Source organism: Anas platyrhynchos, chromosome 4, assembly GCF_047663525.1.
Source record: "Anas platyrhynchos isolate ZD024472 breed Pekin duck chromosome 4, IASCAAS_PekinDuck_T2T, whole genome shotgun sequence".
NCBI lineage: Eukaryota > Metazoa > Chordata > Aves > Anseriformes > Anatidae > Anas > Anas platyrhynchos.
In genome coordinates, this window is record NC_092590.1 from 8156317 (window position 1) to 8181774 (window position 25458).

General features: G+C 41.2%; 2 long non-coding RNA genes across 2 annotated transcripts; one reads left to right on the top strand and one right to left on the bottom strand.

The window, feature by feature from the left end:
* Nucleotides 1–1275: 1275 nt before the first annotated feature.
* On the bottom strand, nt 1276–22256 carry LOC110352773 (uncharacterized). Its single transcript, XR_005265720.2, has 4 exons — nt 22118–22256; nt 8517–8648; nt 1980–2080; nt 1276–1381 (listed from the first exon to the last, which is right to left on the bottom strand). It is a non-coding gene; the product is annotated as an uncharacterized lncRNA (long non-coding RNA).
* On the top strand, nt 21417–23631 carry LOC119716916 (uncharacterized). Its single transcript, XR_011808819.1, has 3 exons — nt 21417–21755; nt 22110–23020; nt 23116–23631. It is a non-coding gene; the product is annotated as an uncharacterized lncRNA (long non-coding RNA).
* The last annotated feature ends 1827 nt before the right edge of the window (nt 23632–25458 follow it).

The following is a 25458-nucleotide window of genomic DNA, read 5'->3' on the forward strand; positions in this document are numbered from 1 at the left end:
CATCTCAAAGAGCTTTCCTAATGGGGAAAATACCATTTCACAAGGGAACAAGGGAGACACAGAGCAGCAAAGTCACTTTTCAAGGCATCTGCTTGGTCAAAGAACAAAGAGTAGAAAAGAGTTGTCCTCTCTTAGAGTCTGGTTTTATACACTAGACTTATCACACACTTACGCTGAAGACACAGTATTGTTCTGTAGAAAAACTGTGTGGATTTTTTTGGCTCAAAACCCCAGTAGACAGCAACATAGTGCCCCTTACCCTTGTTCCCCATGGATATTGGTTTTATTCGGGGATTTGAAACTTCCTCATTTTGCTGGAGGAAGGCTTCATGTTCACGGGGGAAAGGAAGTGACTAACGAATGGTGATGAATGGACAATGAATGAGTTTACTTTAGCCAACCTCTGGACAGCCCTTCTGACAATATTTCTCAAAATGTCACAGGATCACAGCAGGGTTGGCATTGCTTGGGGTTGAGGTGTTAGAATCGAGACCTGAAAGTGGTGTTTTTGTGGACAGACCTCAATGCAGATGGACAATGCATGGAAACCTGATGGGGGGGGGATTTAGAAAGGAAGCCTTTGGCTTTCTTCTGAATGGCAGCTTTGAAGGGATCACAGTTACCTACATGGTAAAGAACCTGCAGACACCTGAGGGTTACCTTTATACACCCAAAACATCCTTCACTTTGAAATCTGTAGCCTTCATCCAAATCCCTTATGTGTGGTCAAGGAACAGGATGTTTCTCTTTTCCTGCTTCTCCCTTTCCTTTTCCATCCCACCCTTACTTCCTTCCCTTTCTCACCAGAAGATGCACCTGTGCCATATCCTAACTAATCCAAAGCACGTTTCTATGAAACAAAGGCAGCAGCCACACTGTGCATGGTCGATCAGCAGCAATGGCAATTTGCACCCAATACCAAACTCAGCTGCAAGACAGCAGCTTCCTCCTTCCAGCTGCAGCCCAGAAATTCAGACATCCAAGGCTGGTAGGTGCAGCATCCTGATGTGAGATGAAGAAGTTTGGATATGATTTACTGTTAAAATCACTCCTGGAGCTGGCTGGGCTACAAACAGGGAACACATCACACATCTCTACAGTTGCAAGGCAGTGGTCTAACTACTGCAATAGCTCTTCCTCGGTAGTTTCTTCCAGATGTAATCAGAAGTCAAACTGCGCATTCATATTAAGATCAGGTGAGGCTTGCACATAATTTTAAACCCAGTTCTTTGCCTCTCTTGCCTCTCTCATCATTCACAGTGAATGATGAGAGATTTTTAGCCAGGTTGTCCTCTTTCACAAAGGACATTTTGAGGTACTTTTCTGAACTATGACAAAGATTTTCAAGGCAGCAGAGACAAAAGTTAAGCTGCAGATGCCACTGGAAGATTAAAGAAAGGAACTTAACACTTCGTTCTTTCAAACTTTGGGTATAACGTATCTGTTGTGGTTTAGCTTTTTTAGATGTTAATATTGCAAAGAACTTCTTCCTATTTGTGCAAAAAAAAAAAAATTACAGGAGATCAAGAGTTATCTAACACGCATAATGTAAGCAAATTATTTGTGAAGGCACAGTAAGCCTTGTGGTCAACTGTGTTGTACAAAATATTAGAAGGAAAATGTGGCCTCCGGTATCATTACACACTTATGCTCAGCACTAATAAAAAAAAAGTAAATGACCTGATATCATATCCAAGACAAATTCAACCTTCTGGTAGGAAACAGTATGAAATTTTGTTGTCTGAGTTATGTTCTAATCAGAATTTTGGATGAATTTGGCAATGCCATGCAAACTCAAACCAAGCTGAACACCATGGTGCTTTGTTGCCAGAACAGATTTCTTACATAGGTCCAAACAGTCTGGTATCACACTTTTTATTATAGATGGGACACAATTAGAATGTAAGTGGATAGTTTTTTGAAGGTGTGTGTGGAGGTAATAACCTTGTAAAACCAAAGGACAACATACTAAGACTTACATTTAAAAATATGCGACTAGTTCTTACTGACTCCAGTTGGTCAATCACATTCCGGAGCAGAATGGATGTCTGCTGAGCTCCTAGTCCCTGGCAGTTCTGGGCTGCCAAATAAAACCAAGAAAAAGCACTTGGAACAGAGCAAAAACTTAGTTACTCAGTAACGTTTCTACTGGGATTTCCACCTGGCAGTTGAACACTGGAACTTGAGCTTACACAGAGGGTTCAAGTTCAGAAACTGCTCCAAAACCTCAAAGCAATTACTTATTGAGTTGGGCTGGAAAAAAAAAAAAATATATATATATATATATATATACACACACACACACACGAAATTTGATGGCTTAGCTACACTTCCAAAATTCCTTTTCAGATACCAAAACATTTATGTGAACAGTTGGTGTTAGAAGACTTATACCCTTAAAATTAGAAAATCATCTTCTGTTATCTTCTGACAGTATCTAAGAACTTGGTTCTAGCCAATGGGTTCAAAAACAATTAAATATTTCATTTGTATTGTATCTAAACTCTTGTTCTGACTTGGCCTCAAATCTTAGCATAGACTGACGTACATCCCAACCTCATGCCTGTTGCTTGCCATATCCCATACTACTCTCTACATTTGTCTGAGTAGGGGAGGAAGACAAGAAGTCAGGATAAGGGTTGTTTACACAGAAAGAATAAAAAATATTTTTGATAACCTAGGATGTGTATAGAACCCATCAACTTTAATAAATTATATTCCTTATGTAACAGGCTTAATGAGAAAATGAGAAGGCAGAACTGCATTTTGTGTTTATTTATTTCCTTTTCCTTTTGGATTGTATGATAAAGCCCTGTGTCAGGCCAAAGCTATTAAACCCATCACAACATGTGAGCAAATGTGACTCAGTCAGAACACATTACATGCAGGAAGGGAAAGATGCAAAGATAAGATATTAGGACTGAAATCAATACAGGATTCTCTTTTACATATCCCAACAGTCTCATTAACTTCAAAGTAGCTGATATGAATGTAATTAAAGAGCAGAACAAACAGCAAAAGGGGAAAAAAAACATAGGGCCCTGTTTCAAGATTCTCACTAAAATGGCATAGCACAGGGCTGTACAATAAATTACAGGATACACTATGCCAAACCTAGCAGGATTTTTTTTTTAAAACAAATAATAGTGACATTTTAAACAATGTAAATTGTATAAACACGGGCATCTGCAGTTTAAACACAAATAAGCACTGCCACCAGGGAATAACTTTAAACCGCAACAAACATAAATTCTTGGTGCCCTAATGTGCTAACCCAAGCTCCGGTGTTGTAGCTGACTAGTAGGAGCAAACCTGTGTGCCACTCACACAAGATATTCCCGTACCAAAAAAAAGAAGGTGGTGCACCATGGTGGAGCTGAATACCAAAGCTTAGCTGGGGAACTTGCAAATAATCTTTGAACAGTGCCAATCACAGTGGACACCCATCATGCCTGGAGCAAAACAAAATCACAGGACAAAATCTAACTTCAAGGGCATTATATGGCAGTCACTGGAAATTGGATGCTGGGTTGCTCGTAGGTGCTTTCCACTCCCTGGGGTGGGCAGCAGGAGGGAGCCTGCACTGCTGCCAGCAGCATCACCCAGCAGCCAGACAGGACACCTTGGTAATGGCCAAAAACCAGCTCAAGAAATGGGTGCAGAAGGCCTGGGGAAACAATCCTCTGGCATTTTCCACCAGCTCTAAATTCCTAAATCCTCCCCCTCCTGCTCACCCCACAAACATGAATCGAGGGATGGATGGGATGACAGTGCAGAACACCCTCAGTGGAGCATCAGCCCCTATTTCAGATATACATTGCTGAATGCTCCTACCAAGTGCTAAATTAAAATTTACAGTAGTGCTAATTGAAGTCATATTTCTGTGTGTGCTGCGTGCTGTTAGGCAAGAGGAGATTTCTTTTCCTGGAGATTAAAACATCACTAACGTCTTTTTGTGTTTATACCAGTTTAATGCAAAAGCAAAACATAATTATAGGAGGCCGTTAATGGATTAGATGGCCAGTGTTGCTCTCTAGCTGTGTTCCAGTTTTTCCTCTCTTGGCTTTGTGCTGTCTGTTGTCATCTCCTAATTATCTGTTCCCTGTTCAGTTGGCAGCTCTAATAGTTTGGGGGTATTATTCAAACCCAAATTAATTTGTGTTTTTCAGGAATTGCTGAAAGAGTAGGAGTTTTATTTGGAGCTAGATATGGCAATAAAATTTTTTATCAGATGCAAAAGCGAAATATTTTTTTTTTCTGGCTGACTTTCACTGCCAGAAACTATTCACACCGATCAGCAAGAGCAGAGAAGGCACTGATATCACAAAATAAAACGGGAACTTCTGGAAGCATTTGGCAGCTCATTGGTTTCCACATAGCCTAACATCACTACGTACGTTTACAGTAGTTTCTGAGGGTAGAAAGCCATAACACTTCTGTAAAATGTCAGTATATTCATTCATGCAGCTAGTGAATTAGCAGTTGAGAATAGCACATAGCACTTACATAGTGAGAAATCCTGGTAGGGATTGCAAACCTGCAAGTCCCTTACAAACTGCTTGAGCATTAAACACCATGCAGCCATTCTTCCTAATTTGGGCAGCACATTGTCACCATCCACAAAAACATACAGTGAAAAATAGTCACAGAGATCTATTGCAAGCATTCTGATGAAAAAATAATCGATGAATGCATTTCATAGATACTGAGAAAACACGGTGTTTCCTGAATCTAATGATCCAGATGCATTCAGCTCCCAGTGTTTTTTATAGAAAAGCAGGTTGCACAAAAGAATTTCTTGCAACAGTCTCATACAACCTTTTAAAGATGAAAACATCCCCTTTATTAGATCTTGGAAATGAATTTTGGGGGAAAAGAGAATGAGAAAGGGGAAAAAAAAAAAAAAAAAGAGGGAGATGGAGGCAAAACAAACGCAAAAAAAAAGTTCATTTGAAACTGATCAAACCCCATTTTCTCCCTCTGCATCAGAAATCTCTTTTATTTCGGTGATGAATTCATTTTCAAAGACATGCCGATCCTTTTGAGGGGAATTCCGGATCTTACAGCTGTGCAATCTGCCCTGCAGTGTACGCCTTGCTCGCCCACCTGCTTTCTGCAAAACACCACGAACTTCCCAGAGCTGAGGCTGTGCCAGTATCACTGTGCTTTATACTTGTCACTGATCTCCAGCAAAGACAATGCCCAGCCCGTTATATTCCCAGGTAAAAGTGGTAAAGTTCAAAACTGGGTATGAATGAGTTAGAGGAACTATTGTTACCTTGCAGAGGGTTATATTGTATTATGTATGGTGTCCTGTTAATAATGCATGGTTTTACACAGCACTTAAAAAGCGGTTTCATTAAACAGTTTCATTTTAAGAATAATTTGTTAAGAATGCAGCTTCTAAAAAAGGCTAAATTCTTGTTCCATATTCAAAGTGTAACCCACATGCTGAGAATAAAGGCACAGTCCTATTTTAAACACATATTACAATTCATGCTTTGAAACATCTTATAAGTCTTGCCTTAAGTACTTCCCATTTGATAGTTACTTCATTTTTGCCTGCTTTTGTTTTCTTCTTCATTCATGTTGATTTAACAATATATATTAAAATTTTAATTTCTTCGCTTGCTGCGCATTCAGGTGCCCACAATGAGCCGAACTCCACTGTTTAAAAGCATGTTTACTGGGGCAAAACTACGTCCCTTTGTTCTCCTGAGGGCAAACGTAGTTTTATTATCATGGAAGATTAAAAGACCTGACCCTTGGCACTGAGAAATATTGTGGCAACTCCTACAACTCCTGACTTGAATACTCTAAAGTACGGTCCCTTGGTAGCTGGCAGAGCACTAAAATGTATACTGTAGCTGGCAGAGGTGTTTATGTTCAGCTTTCATCTTACGCGTGCATTAGCTGCAGAATTGACTATATTGTCAGGAGAACAATGCATCAAGTCCAGGCCTGGCAGATCCTATCTGATGGGCAGGTAAAGCAATAGGAAAGCAGGCACTCATTTCAAGAAAAACACCAAACTGCAGTCAGATGCGCACTATACCTCCCTTGCTGGTGGAATTAAACCAATTCCCTCCTCCTTGATGAGGGCTAATGCACAGCCAGCTCCAGGAGCACACGCATCGCCAATGGGGAGCAAATCACGCTCAGCAGCGTGCCAAAATGGGGGTGGAACAAGAATTCCTCCAAGGAAAGCCATCACCCGTACACAAAGACAAAAGACAGCAAGTGGAAAAAGATAACCATTTTTACCCCAGCCTGAGTAAGGCTGAGCAGGCTCTTTTTTTTCTTGTAACAGAAACCACACGGGCTTTCCCAGCTTCAGCAAACAGCACTGCCAACCTGCCTGATTTCGTTAGGAATGTTGCGCTGCCTGATGTCTTCTTTCAGCCCCTGCTCCTCAGAGTCCCTTCATTACGAGACCCTCTCTTCTCCGCTCCAGAAGAGCTGCGACACCTTTCTAGCCCTCGTGACCACAGAAGCGACCTCAAGAACAGCTCCCAGCAGGACAATAAGCTTCCCGCTGTGGGTGCTCACCCCGCAGCCCTCCAGACCAGAGACTAGAGCAGGCTTGGATGACAGCAGACTGCCCACAGCAAGAGCTCGCCAGGCAGGGAACGCTGATAACCGCCAGCTGCACCAGCAGGGGATGCCAGCATCTAATACCAGCCATCATCGCCAGCGAGCTCCGGGTGATCTGTGCCAGGGGCTACGGGGTCTAAATCCAGCCCAACATTTCCACTGCAAAAGTACAGAAAAACCTAGCTGGCTTTTCTCTATTAGAACTGCTTTTACGGAGAATAACTTTTAAATTACTTTAAAATAAATTAACAGAATCAAATGTTTTTTACCTTTCTTTCCCCATGTGGGCAAAAGAGCGACCAGAGAATAAAGTAAGAAAAAAAAAAGACAGCTTCACCTACAGATACAGAATGAGTTTTCAAAGCCAGCATGCTAGGAAAAGCATTTGTTTGCTTACAAACTCTCAAAGTGCAATAGATTAAAGCACAGAAAGTATGTGCTAATGTTCACAGCTCCTTCCCAATGCATTTATATAGTCACCTAGAAGACAGTGTGCAATTTTTGTTCTTTTCTGTAGACTGCTGAAGAAGTAGTTCATGACTGAGCACTAGGAAAAGCTGTGGTTGAAAACGCACATTTCAGCTCAATTTACAGATGGTAACTTTTAAAGACAGAGATTTTTGAAGTTTATTCGTAAAATGAAATTTTTACCTTGTACCAGATGATTCTAAATTCTCTATTTCTTTAGTTTAGCATCTCTGTCATGCAAACCATTCTAACTGCCCTTGAGAAAGATCCCATTTCTTCAAAATTTTGCTTCTCACCTGCTAGATTACCCCTTCTTGACCTCCCGCAACAAAATTATGAATGTGCCCTTATGAAACCCACCCCATGAATACAGCTGTTTTGGAACACAAAGAAGCACTTCCTAAACAACGTAGGACAGGATTTTCAATTGCACTCTCATATAGCCCACTTCTTTTGTTTTCAGTCAGTGATAAGACACTGCTGATTTTACTGGGAACTATGAAAAAAACACAGCTTGCCATGAAAATACAGTCTTCTGTTTTCTCTTGTTAATTGCAATACATTTAAACCAGGATTTTCAGAAAGATCATGATCACAGTATTACTTGTACTCCTTTCCCCCCCCCCCCCCCCCCGAAGAACCAACAATTCTGTATTCAGAATAATTCAGAAATATTTTTAAAGAAAATTTCTACACCAAGATTTCTCTGCACTCAGCATATATTGGTCATGTTTTACTGCAGAGTTGCAGAGTTTCTGTCCTGTTCTGGGCCTGCATTCTTGCAACTATGGAAAGTGTCTGAAATTCTAGGTTTTTCAAAAGAGACTTTTATTCTAGACTCCAAAATAAGACATGCTGAGCATGTGGTAATATAATAAAATTGGGAAACATCCAGAAAATTCTGGTAAGATTGCCTTTTAGAGGAATTTCACTCCATTTACTTTTTTTTAAACTTGAAATCCTAAATTAAATTCTTTGCTACTACAAATAATGGAAAATGTAGATCTATAATGGCAGACTAATCACCACCTTGCAGTGCCACTTTGAGAGTTTTGGGTTGTAGGGTAGGGTTGATTCACCTTTTCTCTTTTCTAAATGTCAGAATCTCATAATGGCCTACAAACAAAAGACATCATCAATAACCATCCCAGTCCTTGCCGCAGAGAATTCCCAGTTATATTTGCTACGACATTCCCTGTTTGCACTTTAAGTTTTCTTGTTCATAACTCCAACAATGGTTAACATCTTAAAAGGACTTTAAGTTAAATGGATGGTGTTACACAAGGAAGTTGTTTTCTACTGTCTATGTAGAAAATTTCAACCAAGTTCTGTACTTGGTTGTACTTACGGTTTCCCAGAACAGTCTCCTATTCTATCATAGTCTTAATATTTGTCCCCTCATGCTTCTTCCTCTCCTTATTGTATATACATTCAAATCATTAACTTTCTCCTACCTTATCAATCCAGGCAGAAAGCTCTCTGCTGCTGGCCTCTTCATAATCTTTAGTTCTTCCAGTCTTGTGTCACTTGCAAAGGTAATCAGTGAGGATCTTCTGTGTTCCTTCAGGTCATCACTAAGCTGTCACCTAGTACACAACAGAAAAGAAACGGACAGAGTAACTACTCTAGTCACCATAGGCCTCAAAATTCAAAGTTGCAAAAAAAAGGCAGAAAAAGAAAATTGCAAAAAAAAACCTACTAAGCAGCAGCTTCCAATCACCCTTTGTAAACAGCACACGGATATAATGCTGCATCCTTAGTGTGTGATCTAAAAACTTCTTCTAGGAGAAGCAGCCTCAGAAAAAAAATGTGTAGACTGCTCTCCATCATGTTTGTGATAGATTTTCTCAGTCTGTTCAGCCTGAGGTAAGGAGTGGCCACAAGGCCTCACAAGACAAAGTTTACATGTCTCCAAAAGGACAAGGATCGTGATGATGCCAAGGCAGCAACCACATTGGAAATGCACACGATAAATATTAAAAACCTGAAGCATATCATGTAAATACAAGTACACACACTTGCTGAATATTTGTTATTGCATATTGGTAGAATAATAGAATTTGTATAAGAAATGTGAAAATAAAGGCCAATAAGAGACTCACAAAGAACCGAGGTTCTACTTTAGTTGCCTCTGTTAGTAACTCATACTTTTCTTTCCTGGTTGTCTTTGCACAGGAAGACATTTTACATGCACACTACATTAATTAGACATGTAAAAGACATCTCCAGCCTGCCAACTCAACTGCTTTGGGCAGTATTCCACCAGATTTCCAGACAATTAGCAGCTGGAACATCTGGAAATCCCAGACAAACGGCCACCAACCATGTAAAAATCGACTCCATATCACAAAAGTGTCTGATGCATCCCAGGAGTTCAGAGGCATAGACATCACAGGAGGCACTTGAGCCTCCTGGAGCGCACGCGTGGTGAATCTGGCGTGTCCAGTACACACTGGGGTAGCTGAACAGGCATTGGTCACGTACATATGCACAGGTTACTCACATGCACCCAGAGAGATGCCAGATTTATTATTCTGGGGCTTGAGGAGGCTGGCAGTGATGATACAGTGACCATTTCATTGCTGAGTTGCACGACATCATTCAGGCTGTATCTTATCTTCCTAATCTCTAGGACTCCAGCAGCACGTCCCCCAGCTGGAGGAGGAGAGCTGAACTTCTGCTGTGTGTTGCTATTAATTTGGTGGTGTCAAAGATCAAGTCTGAGGAACTCAAAACAAAAACCTCAATCTGTTTCTTTTCTTTCTCCCACTGGCCTAGAGACCCATCCTCTAAGACGTCAGGAAGGAAGTAAATACAGTTTATATCCAACTGTTGTGGTCATTGAGATGGTAAGTCTGACTGATGATGTAAAATCCTGGTATTTTCAGCATTCTGGCTAAGATTTTTAAGCCCCAATGCCCAGAATTAGGCCCATAAAGCTCCTGTGCATAGTGTCTTGTTGTCAAAGTGCTCGACATCCAAAAGTTGTTACTAGATGGTGTCTTTCCCAGTCTGAACAGATTTCTGTATGAAAAACTTCTGGAGCCTCTACACTGCAGAGCTTACAGCACTGGTTAATGGCTCTCACGCTATAGCATTGCCTGAATCCTGTGCCTTTGTTTTCAGCCTGTTCCTGATACTGTATTATGGCACAAGAACAATGCACAAGCCCTCAGCAACTTGCTGTCTCCAAAGGAATAGCATTCCTACAACCGATTAATCTGCCAAAAAAACTGAAAGGGTCACATCTCTGACTAAAAAGGCCTTTCACTTCAAGGCTTATTCCACAATTCAGTTCAGCTGACAAATGCACAGATGAGGATTTCTCAACTATGCAGTTTTCAGTAAGGGATGACCCACCCATATTGTTAGGAGAACTGGAAAAAGAGAAGCAATCCCCTGGAAACTTCAAATTCAGAGGGCATCAGGATGCAGCACTGCGAATGAGCTCCCTCCTGGCTAGGAGAAGATAATCAATATCACATGGGATCAGTTCTCCAATGCCTAGAGTCAGCACATAGGGAGTGGAACATGGCACAAAATGCTGGGAACGTATGAAAAGTTACTCCCCATCTCCTCTTAAAGGTCCTCAGCACCGCTTCCTTGCTGCACATCTGAAATGGCAGCTAGCAAAGTGGGGAGAGAGTCTATGGCACAAAAGTTGTGGCACATTTATACCACAGGATGCAAAGTTCAGTGGTGACAGAGAGGATCTGAAGGCTGCATGACATGCTATAAAGAGAAAAACCTACAGGAATGTGCTGAGTTCTGTCCATATCCAAAATCAAACATTTACCACCCTGTTTATCCAATTACCATCCCATTTAGCTGAGCAGTACTTAAATGAAATTCTTCAAGGTTAGGGCCCCAGGAAGAGTCACTTCCTTGGGCAGTTCTTTGATTACCTTTACCTCCATCCATCCAAATATGCTGGATGCCCCCAAACCATTTGAGATCAGCAAACACGGGCTGAATTTTTTATCTAGTTCATTCACTACTTAAGCAGGGGGAAAAAATAACATAACAACTTTGCTTGTTCAGCTGACTTAATGTTGAGGATAGGCAGTGATCTTCTTTTTCCATGAATATGCTAAAATTAATCCAATTTGCATGGGAACATATAAGCAGTAAATATTTATTCATGATTGGGAGGGAACCGATCCAAGTATGTAAACTAAAGGTAGACATAAAAAACAAAAAAAAAAAAAAAACAGCATAAACATCGATCACCTTAACTTTCCTACAATTAGCTGCCAGGTATAATTAATCTGTGCTTCCAGCCATATTAAATCACTAACAAGCATAACATGTTTGAAATAAAGAAATAATTCCAAAAAAAAGCAATTAGGGAGATCCAGTTATTTCAGTCTGGGCAAAGTGACCCTCACTCTAATAGCCTAGTAGTTAATGAATCTGACTTTAAAAGAATTCCTTTTTCTCCCCGTGAACACTATCTTTATTTTTTCCTAAACTTCATACTGAAGTTGCAAAGTTTAATTAAATATGCTCCAGTCTGGAGGAGTAAAAAGTAAGAGATGTGTCAGCAATAGAAATGGCAGACTTCATGTAAGCAGTCTGCCAGCTAAGGGAGTCATATGCTGGGTTATTGTTAAACTAAAGCAGAAGGAGATAAAAAACACACTGGCGTGTATTTTTACGTACTTTTAGTCGAGCATTGTGAGAGGACGCGTTCCTTAGCTGAAATCATTCCTACCCTGACTAAGGACAAGATTTCAAGGGAGAGGTAAAATTGCCATTCTGTATTTCCAGAATGCATTTTTTACCAGAAAACAAGTCTCTAGTTTAGTATAGAGGAACTTTACTTCTCAGAGAGACCTCTGCGGTTTGAAAAACACTCCTGGCTTTGGGCTTAAGGTTGTGTTTGACAAAAACCAGCTCAGAAGCATCAGTCAAAGTCAGCATCTCACTGTCTTGATGCTTTTCTGCTCAAGGCTCTTAAGAAGAGGACTGCCATGACCAGGGAGCAAAGAAACATTGCTGTGAAAGCCTGGGTTACTTCCACAGCAACTCTGTGTGTAGATGAAGCATACACGCTGACCAAGGCCACGGGCAAACACACACATCATTAGTTAGCCCTCTAATTTGCTAGTGCTCTTCTGCTGGAGATGTATTGCCTCTCTCCATCAGAGCCGTAAGAGCGGATCCATCTCTGTCTAAAGCAAAGCAGTTGGTTTGAGCTAAGCTCAGAAACTTTTCACCAAAGTAGATGAGAAGAATCCATGTGATCTGCTCCCCCAATCTGTTCTGCTATGAAGGAGTGCAAAGAGCTGTGGAGCAGTTGCATCTGCGACGGTTATTTCTACTCTGCCTCTAACCCAAATCTGGTCAACACGGTGCTTCAGAAGGATTATAAAGTCAGCTTGCGATTCTTTATCTCGAAGGTTCAGGGTATAGGTTGGGAAATCACTGTACTGTTGGGGGAACGGTGTACAATTTCAGACCAACAATTTTCCTTAGATCTTCCTTGAGTTTAACCTGAGCTCAAAGAACTTCATGCTCTTGAAGGATAGGGCCTCATTTCTGCTGATGGCCACATCAGGTTTAGGCAGCCCACAGACATACCAGTCTTGGTGCAGGAGTGGGAACTAGGATAAAAATGAGAACTTCAGAAGAAAAGAGACAAAGAAAATAATCAAATAATCTCACTAGCACTTATGTTCATCTGGTGCCCTGTTACCAAAATATTTAAGCAGCCGAGGCACTGGATATTCAGAAGACTTTCTCCAGCTGTGACAGGACTTTCTCTACTAGCTGCTGACCAAGGACTTACTCTAATCCTCACATGAGCTGTATTCTTCCCATAATTCTACATCAGCCCCATTTCTGTCTGCTTCATCACCATGCTGTTGCTCCTTCTCTTAATAGATCTTTCCATGTGCACAACCTCTTCCTAGCAAAATCCAGCTAATAAATGCTTTATTAATTTACATGAGTTCGACAGAGATGCAAGCAAAATTATCTGTCAAAACATAATTTACATATTAAAGAACAGGCAGCCATTTGCTCCATTGAAGTGCACTAGGTTATGTTCTATCCAATTGCCCACTCTGGGTCTAGCTTCCTTCTGCTTGGGTTGCAACTACTGTGGACTGCCTAGCTTTCTAAATATCAATTCAACACTCGGGAGCAGTCAGAAAAATGAATAAATCATATATTAGGAACTTACACAGTTCGTAGCAAAGAAGACCATTATGTCACTGGATAAATCCATGGTTTGCTCAACGCTCCTTATACCCTGTGCATCGCTACCACTTCATTGCAAAAATGATAGGTTCAATGCTCAGACAAGGGTAACAAGGATGAGCCCAAGTGAGGAATTATGGTGGCTTCCACCATGAGGACCGCATTACCACTATTCATCTCCAGAGCCCCTGTAAATTCTTCCCAAGTTTTATTTTCCTTGGACACAAAGCATGGACATGCGTGTACTAGCACCAAGACCAGCACCACAAGTATATCGTGTCTTGCACCCTAGCCTTCAGTGGGGATTTCTCCAGTTGTCCCCAAAGTCACAGAGACCGATACGATGCACTCAGTGTGAGGGCACAATCAGCATGCAGGAGAAAGCCAGAAGGCCCTGACACCCTGCCTGACCTGTGATTTCATTTGTGAGGTGTGTGGTGAGAAGTTATTCCCTAACTGCAAGATTCAGCCTTCCTTCTCTTCTAAAGGATTGAAGAAAGTAGACTATGTTGAAAGACAAGTTCAACAAATGCATGATAGGGTTCTTGGGCATTTGCTTGGCTGTGCAGTTGCCCTCAGTGGGCATTTTGCTGGCTCTCACACTCTTGCAGAAATGGGCATGTTGCCAGTCAGGCTGAGCTTCAAAAAGAGGACACAAAGGAGAATGATACAAGATCCTTTACAAGGTAATGGCTATTTTTCCTGTTCTCCTGCTTAAATTACAGTTAAAGAATAAATATCCTATTTATCCTAGAATAAATATCCTATATTATTCCTGTTTTGCATACTGTTCTCTTAAACCTTCAGTGTATTTTATACGTATAAATGTAAATATATTTATATTCTACATGTAAATATAAATATGTGCACATGCACACGCAGAGACACAAATCTACCGGAAAATCTTCTGTCAAGATCCCCACTAGTGAAAAAGCATTAGAGCCACCATCTTATGCAATAGTTTCCACTTAAGGGACAGCTGAGCAGGCAGGGACTTGTCAGCCTAGAAAAGAGACAGTCCGGGCAGGCGACACATGGCAGAGGGCAGTAAATTAAAGGGTGTCTTCAAAAAGGTAGATAAAAATTGACTGTTTGCCGATTTCTTCCCATATGAGAGCTGGGGGGGCACCAAATGAAATTTGCAAGAGTGAGGCTCAAGAAAAATAAAAGAGAAATAAATGTTGTGTGCGCTACAGAGCTCTTGAGAAAGGATATTGTGAGCAGCAAAAGTTTACTTGGTTGACAAAGAACCTGTACAAGGCCTTGAAGAGAGAGGCATTTAGGGTTACAAAACAGAAAAAGGGGGAAAAAAAGTCACATTTGTGAAATCTCCCAAGCCAAAAATGTTGGGAACTGGGAGAATATTTGGAGGAATTATGTTCCTTTCCTTGTTTCTTTGTCTTTAGTCTTCCCTGTGCATCTGCTTATAGACACATGGATAGTAGACTCAATGAACCCCTAGACTGAGACAGGACAGATGTTCTAAAATTCAGGAACTGGGTGTCTATCACAAGAGGATCTGTCTGTGGGTTGTATTTATGTAGAGCCCTAACAATTAGAAACACATCAGTCACTAGATGGGCATAGATTTTAACTCAGACTTCTCAAACCTAGAACTAATGTTTTAACCAGACCAGAGCTTTCCTCTGATACAAAGCATCCTGGTGCATCAAGTCTTTTTCTGGAGGACAAAGTATCCTGAGATGTGGCTCACAGATCCAACAGTTCACAGATTTACAGTACATTAACTATGGTCATGGGAAAATGTTGGGTTTTTCTTCTATAAAGAGGGTCTTGTGTAATATGTAAATGCCATAAGGGATTAGCACAAGATATTACTTTTGCAGCGTGTGAAAGTACGTTGTGCCAATTCTCAGAACGTCCAGCACCAGCCAAGCCTCATGACAGACCCAGAGGCACAACTCTCAACCCAACTGCCCATTAGAGATGGCCAGACCAGCTGAGAAGCCAGAAACATATGCTAAACCAGCATTTTGCAATAGATATCTTCATAGACCAATATATCTGAGCTAGCTCTGACAGAAAACAGCTCAGGCAGAAAATCCCCATTTTTTCGTAACATATTTCACAAAGACTCTGTCCTTATAGAAAAGTGCTACAAAATTCAAATGAGACGAAAGCTCATATGCTTCTGTAAAAAGTTGCTTTCATCACCTATAAAGCAAAGATTTTTGTATGTGTTTTTATTATGTTGGTGCAGAGATCTATAAAAAGACAATAATGTTTTGATTCAATGGTAAAAATAAATAAACAGAACAGTAGATATTTTCCAGATCCTGTTCCAGAGGATTCTATATGAAGACAGTATTATTTTTCAGATGGTGAAAAAATGTGATTAAAGAGGAATTAAGCTCCCTCTGTATAGCTTATAAAAGTACGTGCAATACTATCACAGAGTACATGAAATCAGGTATGTTCTCTGGGACTGACAAAAAATGTTACCATGTTTTTCAATATACAGGAGCTAATGTTTTCTAAAAATATTAGCTTATCTGATGCTCAAATGCATCCAGTATCCTTTATGCAAATAACTTTCTCTTTATATCTTTTGATGAGTTAATTCTTACTGTTCGTTGTGAGAAGAACCATCTAGTAAACAGTCATGTAAAGATGATGAAGCCTCTACGAAAGTATTTTTGACCCTGGTATCTATTCTGTACTCTATAGAGCAAAGTATAAAGGGACTAGAAGATGAAGCCAGGTCAGGAATGAGATTTTTATTACTTATGCACAAACATGCCAGTGTAAACTAAGTGTATTTGTTAAGTCTGGGGTGGTTTTTTTTGGTCAAAGTACAGAATAGAGGGTTACCCTTTTTGTACACTTGAACAAAGGCTTTTAAGGACTGGCTTAAACGAGTAACAAGCTGCCTATTAATCCCCCAAATGATGATACAGCAGTTCTCCATATTTAATCACCTGCTCTCTGTTGATATTTATTTTTGGGGGTGGTTGGGGCTATAAAATGGTGTACTGAAGGTCAGACATCTCCCAAGTGAAAAATGCTAACAAGAACCGTGAACCCTTTTCCACATTTGAAGTTACTGAAAAATTACGAAAATAAAACAAAAAAAAAAAGGGTCGGGGGGAAGTCCAGGAGACCACAAACTACAGAAGAGAAACTTGCGGGATCAGACACAGTTTAAATAACCTTGTTGAAAACGTACAGTAAAGCTTAAACATAAAGCAAAACTTAGCATTGCATAAGAACTCGAACAGGAAGGGGACTGAAAAACAACTACGAGCAAAAAGGGAAATGAATGAGTCTATCTGATCTTTCCAGCTGACATAAATGTGAACACTAAAAAAAAAAAAAAATAAAACAGTGACAACTAATTTGTGATGTAAAATTATTCCTGTTTTAATTAAATTAAAATAAATGAATATAATTAATTATCTAGGTTGGGAGACGCATCTACCCAGACAGAATTCCTCTCTTAGACCCACTGAGGGGAAGGAGGTGGATCAGGCTGACCTAAATTTGGTTCACTGAAACTAAGGGTAAAATTTTCAATGCTGTCCAAGAGATTTCAACTATATCCCATGTTCCGACTCCCTGGCTATGATCCCTGGAGCCTTGAATGACTTTTCTTCCACCTATACTATTTTTCCTGCTGTGGTACAGCATGTGAAGCCCATATGCTATGATTTTATTTGGGTTGTCTACTTGTTAACGACATTATATCAAGTAAGGTGCAGGTCAGAAGTTAATCTCATGCTACTGCCCACCATATTTTTTTGATTCTGTGCTCAGTGTCCTTTTGGAAGTTCATGAAATGGAAGCAAGACGGCTTCTGTTTCTGCTGGGTTTAGTCCCTACCCTGTATTAAAAATTGTAATACAGAGCTGCTGTTCGGGTTATGGAAGAACAGCGTTTCTGATATATTAAACAAAGACAGCAGACTTTCCAAGATTTTTTTTATGTAATCTCCTGGCCTGCCAAGTGGCCCAGCACATGGTGTATGCAGATGCACTAGAAGACAGACAACTTTCATACCATAAATTCCTTCGGTGCTCTTCTGCTGTGAATGACAACAATATTTTCCACTCATTTCAATGGCAACAATTCCAGTCTTATCACAGATTGCCAGGTTAGTAACTCATGCTTAACAGGAGTTGGAAATTGAGAATAACTTTTTCTGACCCCCTTTTCCTTTTTGTTTCTTTACTCAACAACCCCCCCCCTCCTCCTTTTTTTTTTTTTTTTTTAAAAAAAAAAAAGGCAATTTGCTTTCTGCCATTTGGTTTCTCAGCAGGGCTGTTATCAGCACTAGTCACTAAGGGAGGACAGCTGGCAAGGGGGAGAAAAAGTCAGATCCTTAAGAACATAACCGAGGATTTAAACATGTGAGCCTGCGCCGTAAATTATTTTGTTATGCAATTTGTATCAAACTCACTCTGTAAGTCAGGGGTATACCCTGCAGCATGTAAAGTTCATGGAAACCGACAAATAAGAGCCAGAAGCACACGCTTCTTCCGATAAAGCAAACGATGAGCCCATTTGTTGCAGAGCGGCGTTTGTAATTCTGAGAACTCTCCCCTCATTCTGAAGCAGATAAAGCGGTTTGCAGAAAAAAAGACGAGACTCACAGCTGGAGGAAACACAGGTGTCAAAGTCTGTTGTTACCGCTTTTGTTGTGGCTCAAAACAGGCAGGCATTTTGATATGCAAGAACGACCGAAAAAAAAAAATGCTTAGTCTAAGTCAACCCAGGCTTAAATGGGTTCAGCAGCCAGGTGGGTCATATTTTCCTCTTGCTTATTCTTTGTGTGAGTAAGTCTTTCCTGCTGAAAGCAGCCCAGATACTGTACGCAAGATGAAGATCTGGACCACTGGTTTCAACCCGACTTCAGCAGCAGTTTCGGATCTGGCTTCAGTAGGAACTGCCCTTAGACTCGAGCTGAATTTGACTCACCTCGAGGAAACTTTTTAAGCCCCCTTTGCTGGTTTTGCTGCCTGGGCATTATCTTGCTGGCTTGCTCTAACATAGTCAGCAGCACAGTTTCAAACTGAAGGCACCAGTGTAAAGGGGAGCAGGAGCTTCCTGAAACCACTGCCTAAGAAGTCAGCTTGCCCCACGTACAAACAAGTTGACACCATTACTGATCCCCCTCCTTTGGTTCAAACCTGTACTAACTAGCAGACCTTGACAGCTGCCTCTGTTCTTTCCTATTACAAGGCTCAGAGGAGAAAGTTGCAGGGAATCACACTCAGCGCTGGCATCCCAATGGTTTAATTGAAGATGAACACTTTATTCAACTCTTGTCCTTTTCCCTGGGGTGGCCAGCATTGCTTCAAATGCCTGCTGACTTAAATGGTGACAGCTGCAGGACACAGACTCATGTATCACAAGCTGCGTGCAATAGGAGATAGCTGAAGGGCAGAACTTCAAAGACCCTGGTTGTAACCACCCGGACAGCGCAGGGCTGCTGCCACTGCCAGTTGGTAGCTCCAAGCTCAGATGTGGGGCCGTGGCCTCACAAGCAATTGGACATTTGCCACATCTTGGAGGTGCTGGATATTTATCCCAGAGAGAGAGGCCGGAAGACAGAGGTGGGTACGGTGCTAACTGCTTTAACTCTTCTATCAGCTTTGTTTGGTTCCCCCAAAACCTGATGTACACCGACGTGGGGATTCTTCTCTTTTGAGGAAGGAACTGCAGAAGAAGTGACCTGATTTTTGCTTGCTTCCTCCAACACATCAGCTTCAAAAGATATGTTGAAACTTTTGAGGAATAAGAACAACCACAGTTTAAATATTATTTCTTGGCACCTGAAGAGCAGCTTGCAATTCTTCCGACTTCACAGGAAAATTATCCACATCCTGATCAACATCAAAAACCTCAGGCACTATTGGCTGAGAAAGGCATATTGACCTCTAACACGAATTTGGATGTATGATTTATTTTCATACACATGGAGATTCTAGACTCTACAGGGCAACATAGATTACCTGGTGTATGGTAATAGTGCTGAAAGGGTACATTACTTACCATGCTTAGAAAATGCCTTCACGGGGCTTGCCAAATCGCTTTCCACATTTCTGCCATTACATATGAGATGCAGACCTCCTCACCCACGTACATTTTATGTTCCTACAGGTTGGCATCAGGCCTCTCTCTTGCTCTGTGACCTCTCCTACTAGTTTCCCTTGGCAAAAAGGGCTTCGGGGAAAGACGTAAGGCTGCTCTGCAGCTAGAAATAGTCTATTAAATTGGGCCCTCCCTCAAAGCAGCTGGGTTGGAAGGTGCACTTTCCCTGGCTGCAGCCTCACCTCATTTACTTCCATCCCAAAACCAAACCCACAGAGAAAAAAGTTGAGCAGCTTCTCTTCTCACTGCTGGAGAAGGAAGGAACTACAGTAGGATTAAAAACAAACATCACAAACACAGTATTTAACTGCAGGGCCACAACAAGAGCCCTAGGTTCTTGTTTCCTTCCCAAGTTCTGCTTCTGGGATCATGTCGTTAACAATCTGCCAATGTTCCAAATTAAGAGCAAATGAAAGGTATAACAACCACAACTGGTGGCCTAGTGTTGTTGGATGTTTTGCATGATTTACTAGCCCCCCTGCCCCTTTTTCTTTTTCCCTGCTGAAAACAGTGGGTTAATTCACTCAGTCACATAGGGCCTGCAGAGTTGTGGTCCAGATGAAATTGGATCTCAGGAGTCTTCCACAGGTTCTTCACCCTGTAAACTGTTTTGGACCAATTTCTTCAGGAATCCACATGGTTTTGTATCAGAGATACTGTCCAACAATGGACCTCTGTGGATGCCATATTTTTCTGTGATCTAAACGGGGGCGTTCTGGAGATAGGTTGTAATTTCTGGCACAGTACACTTGAACCACGTCTTGTTCCCACAACATACTGGGCAATTCTGTTTAATTCTGATGCTTAAGCTCAGTAGAATGCTTGTCAGCAGGTATAGGTGTCACAACTCATTAATGGATAGCTTATAGCACATTTGCCAGTAGAAAATGAACTCCTTTTACCATTTCTGCCCAGTCAGGAAGATTCTTCTTGATTCAGGTAGAAAGGAGCTATGACTACAAGCACAGGCACCAAGAGACCTCATTCCAAAATCAACACAAGCGGTTAGGGTGAATGACACATTACTAGTGGAGCTTGAAGAACACAGATATGCTGACTGGTACAAGGCACATTGGACTATGTTTGTTGATCTCTTGCAGGGTGAAATTTTGCCTCCAGTTAGAGCTATACAGCACTATTATTTTAGACACAAGCTCGAGCCACAGAAGGGTGTCTCCACAGCAGTACAAGGGACAGAGAAATCCAGGCAAAGATTTCTCGTGGCAAGGCATAATAGTGGGAGAAAACATCCCTGCAGTTCTTTTGTCTTTCCAGAGCAAGGAACATTCCACCTGTCGGCTGTCTGCCAAATTCCAGGAGGCTGGAAGCAAGCTGGAAATCATACCACCACGACTGCAGCTGAGGGAAGGTCTGACTTAAAACCTTGCCACAATGAAAATCCATCTACCAGTATTGGTCACCAGTACCTTAACAGGTTCTAATATCAGTACGAGCAGCAGAAATTTGAAGACATACCAGAGATTTTAAAGAGTGCCTACTAACTTCCAGAACACTAACAACGCAACAAGGAATGATAAAAAAATAGCTGGTATACTTGCAAATAGTTTTCTATCTTCAGCTGATGAGTTAGGCGCAGAACCCTTTTGGCCACACGAATGCAGCCTTATGACACTAGGAAGAATCTTTTAAAAAGTGAACCTTAGAGACCCAAATTTCAGAAGGCAAATTATGAGAAAAATATATCTTTCAACTATGATTTTTTCAGGCAACTTATGACTGGAAACAATTGGAGCTGGTCGCACTGCAAGCTGTTGTAAGTCTGTGCCATTCTGCATTCTGTCCTCAGGCAGCCCTATCAGTAAGGAGGCATGTTACAGCTTTTTATTTATTCTAACCTGCTTTGTTGTTTTCTGCAGCACTGAGATCATTAAGAAAGAAGTTTCTCAGATACAGAAAAACATAACCCAAATTTTTAATGACCTCTCTAGTTCAGCTCCCCACTGCATATGCAGCTAATTATTTTTCACTTGCACATTTCCTAGGCCTTTCTTCATTCTGATCAGCCATGGAAACAAAGAGCTACTAATAAAAAGTGACCATTCCTCTAAAAATTGTGGCACCTGGGGAGAGGAGGTACTACATGCTCAACCTGTGAGGCATTCTGCTCCTAACCTTTGAAAAGTCTGAAGACAGAATGGAGGTGTCATCTCCTCTACAATCAGATTTCCCTGTTCAGATTTGGGTTCCAAACCAAGGCAGGAAGAGCAGGAGTGAATACTCCTGGGATTTCTGAGCTGCACCTGGCTATGCCTCCTTCAGCATTCATTCCACACACACAAGTGAAGAGGACAGAATTTGAGACAGAGGAGGCTCTTTCAGAGCAGAGGGGAATTTTGCAAGTGTTCAGGGGAATAAAAGTAAGTCAGAAGCATTATAACTCTGTCAATAATGCATTATACTTGAAAGGGCCTGGGTATATCTATCACTTAGCAAGTTACAGTCTCCCTTTTAAGGGAATCTCTGTATATAAAACCCTTACCTGATCTGATGGACCAGTGCTTTCAAACTAGTCAGCACCTGCTCTCAAACTTGATATACTCTCAAACTGTTTTAAGTGAAGCCAAAGGATCAAGACTTAATTAGCAGTGAAATACTTCTTATACCGATCAGTTTGCTCCAGATCTCCTGAGGGACATAGATTTGTCTCTATCTGGAATCTCCACCCTACCCTCAGCTGCTTGTTAGGAGGTTTGCATTTTGTCATTTGGCAGACACTTACCTGCCGCGTGTGCTGCGAAGGAAGAGTGCTTTTGGCAGCAGAGGCTGCACAGCTCTGGAAGAAGGAGAGGCAAGTTGGAGCAGCTTCATCTCTTAAGAGCGTCCCAGCTCTGCCAAACCAAACAAGACAAGGTGACATGCTTTTCTTGCTGCTCCTTCGTAGACAGACTCATTAGTTATTTGTTGGTCCCGTAAGTTGTGGGGATTTTTAATTTTTCCTTTTTTTCCTGCAGGGATAACAGTCATTCAGGTGTAATGCTTCAATTAAAAGGCTTTCCTTCTCTGGCAGTCACAGCAGTGAGAGTCACACCTCTGCTTAGGAAAAAAGCTTTGCTTCCAGCAGAAGCACTAAAGATGAAGGTGCAGTCATTAAGGGTGGGATTTTCACAGGTGTTTGATGGTATCAGGTGCCCAATTCAGTCTCAGGTTTTTGCATTTTAGGCAATATAAAGGTACAAAGTGTTGTCAGAAGGGAATGATGATACAAAAATTGAGGTGATAGGAGTCCTAACACCTTTACTGAATGGTTCCAGTTAATAACAGAAAGAACAAAGCAAACTCCATCACACTCTAGAACAGCTGGGCCCTGATGTCTTGCTTGCTTGCTGTGGCAAGGACACTTTTTTTGGTCACTTAGATAACACAAAGTGAGCTAACCTTGTTATTCCCTTAATTTTAACAAGTCTCTAAACACATCTGTCTAAATATCCATGACCCGGAGGGGAAAAAGAATATATTTAAAATATACAATGAGTGCCAAATCTAACTCATCAGTCTCTGCTGGGATTCCTGAGAGTCTTGAGAGGTGGGACCTGAAGCAGTTTATTTTGGCATCGTTCTCAGCTAGGGAATCTTTTGATAACAGTGACTCTGGAACGGACCGATGCTTTGAGAAGAAAGTGGAGTAAGCATTAATGGGAGAGGAGAGGGAAGTCTTATACAGCAAATGCTGGGAAAAAGTGATAAAATTCATCTGACTTCCACTGCTTTTCTTTCAAGGACAAGAAGAAGGAAAGAAAAGGAATAAACACAGTTCAAAGTTCCAGTCAAAAAAGAAATGGGACAAAAAAGTGAGAAAGTCCTTCTCATCACTGAAGTAATCCTTCTGACTACACGGGATTGCACTTATCACACCTTAGGTGCTTTGTCCAGCATCCCCTTCAATCTCCAGACAGAAGGAAACTATACCAGTCTATAGGTATTGGTTTTGAGATGTTTTTCTTTGAATAAAAATGTTTCCATCAGTAATTTCAGGCTACTGGCACTGCCTCTCGTAGCTCTGCCCCAGGATTCAGCCCAAGGAACAAGAAACAAAGGAAATAAAGAAAAAAAGTACTCTTGTAGTAGGAAAGCTTATATGCCTTTTGTCTTCTATACTCATTTTATGGTTGCAGGTTTTTTTTAAAACACTGTTTGATCTGGCAAGCAGTCCTAAGGTCTTACTAAAGTTCTGCTCCCCTTTCTAAAGCATGAAACCAACAGAGTAATCAAGGTAACCATCAGTTATCTATCACTTTTTTCAAGTCGTAGCTGCAACTGGGATGTCAAGAAAAGAACTGGGCAAAAGGGTTTTCACCTAATGTGGTTTCTTATCTTCCCACAGCTACTTTAAACATCAGGGCAACGTTTTTATCTTTGTCTGGGGAAGGGAAAAAAAATAAATTGTTGCTAGATTTAAAAGTCTTCCAGAGTAACCGGAGAGATGTCACTCAGGCATTCAGCTGGGCTGTGGCAGATCTGGGACCCATCTCCTCCTTTGCCTGAGCCAGTGCACACCGGGGTATTAACCTATCTGCCAGGCTGTCAGCCTGGGGCCTAGGGTCAGGCTGTCTCCGTCTCTCCTGCTGAAGCTGCTCTACTTTACATAGAATAAATCATTCATTAGGGCTCAGACAGTGCGCAAAACAACTTCATCACTGAATGGTTAGGCGAGTCATGGGGGATGCAGGCAAGGATTTCGGTCCCTGCTTCAGGAGAAGCTTACACTCAGATTAAGTAGTCAGCGTAACACAGACCTCATTTGTCCGAGGTGAGTGCACTAAGACACAAAATGATTCCCTCCACGGCCTCCAAAATATTTCAAGTATTATCCCAGTAAAAGCAGAACAAGAGGAATTAGGAACGTCTCTCTCTTCCACCTAAACAAAAGCCCCAATATCTGAGTGATAATGATTTAAATGTCCTCAAGCTGAGGAAGGAATTTAACTGTGGCCTCCCACATACAAAATAAATGCCATAATCACTGGGTTCTTGCAGGAAAGCATTTACATCTATTTTGTCATTTCCTCTCCTTGAAAGCGGCATAAAACAGAACATACATTTGATGCTATTTTGTGCTGAATGAGAAAAATCCAGTGGAAAAAAAATACTACCCCACTGAAGTTAACTTTTAGTTAAACTCAACTGAATCTCTTTAATTTTTCCCATTTAGCCACCAACCAACGTGTAGTAACAGTGGTTCACAGAGGCATAGCCCTAGTCTTTGTTAATCAATGAGGTGATTTAACTAAAACCTTTTGTAATCAATCAGTTTGAAAAGCCAACACTTTCCTGTGTTGGAATATCCAGCCCTTCTTTCTTAGGGACTTATGTTTGAACACAGGAATTGAAAAAAAAAAAAAAAAAAACAGAAAGAAAAAAAAAAAAGCAGTTATTGATTCAATCTTGTCTTGTTCAGTCCCAGCTTGTAAGGAATTTCATTTAATTAAATTGGCTACAAATATATAAAAATATGTGCATATATGTGTGTGTGTGTTTGTATTTTGCTTTGAAAGAGGGAGATCAGCTAGGAACTCACCTGTTTCCCACCAGCAGCACCAGGTTCTCAGACTTATGCAGTCCCCATATGTATTGCCTGCAAGTGGTTCACCAGGGCACTGGGTTAAGCCTCCGTCCCATCAGCCAGGCAGGCTTGCACGCCGTGTCCAGGATTTCACCTGTAATGTTGGAAAAAAAAAAGGAAAGTTCTTAATTTTTTCAAGAGCTATGGGCTACCCCTTCACGTTTTGTCTCTTATTTTTGACATCTTCATCATGCCCTCTCACACCTGCTTTTCAGAGTCCCTACCTAGGATCTGTCTCGGTGACTCTCTGCTGTTGACCAATTTGGCAAGACACCGAAATCCTCATCCCCCACTTCTAGATTCACCCACCTGAATGGCATCTTCAAAAAAAAAAATAAATTATAAAGCATTCCTTATTCATAACTGGGCCAAAGGTTCTTGCCATAGGTACTGACAATGTCCATCTCATTTAATTAGAAGTTTTATACTTGGATAATGAAAGGTGCTGAAAACATGCCCAGTTATTTATCCTGACAGGAATAAGGTTGGTACAATCCCTA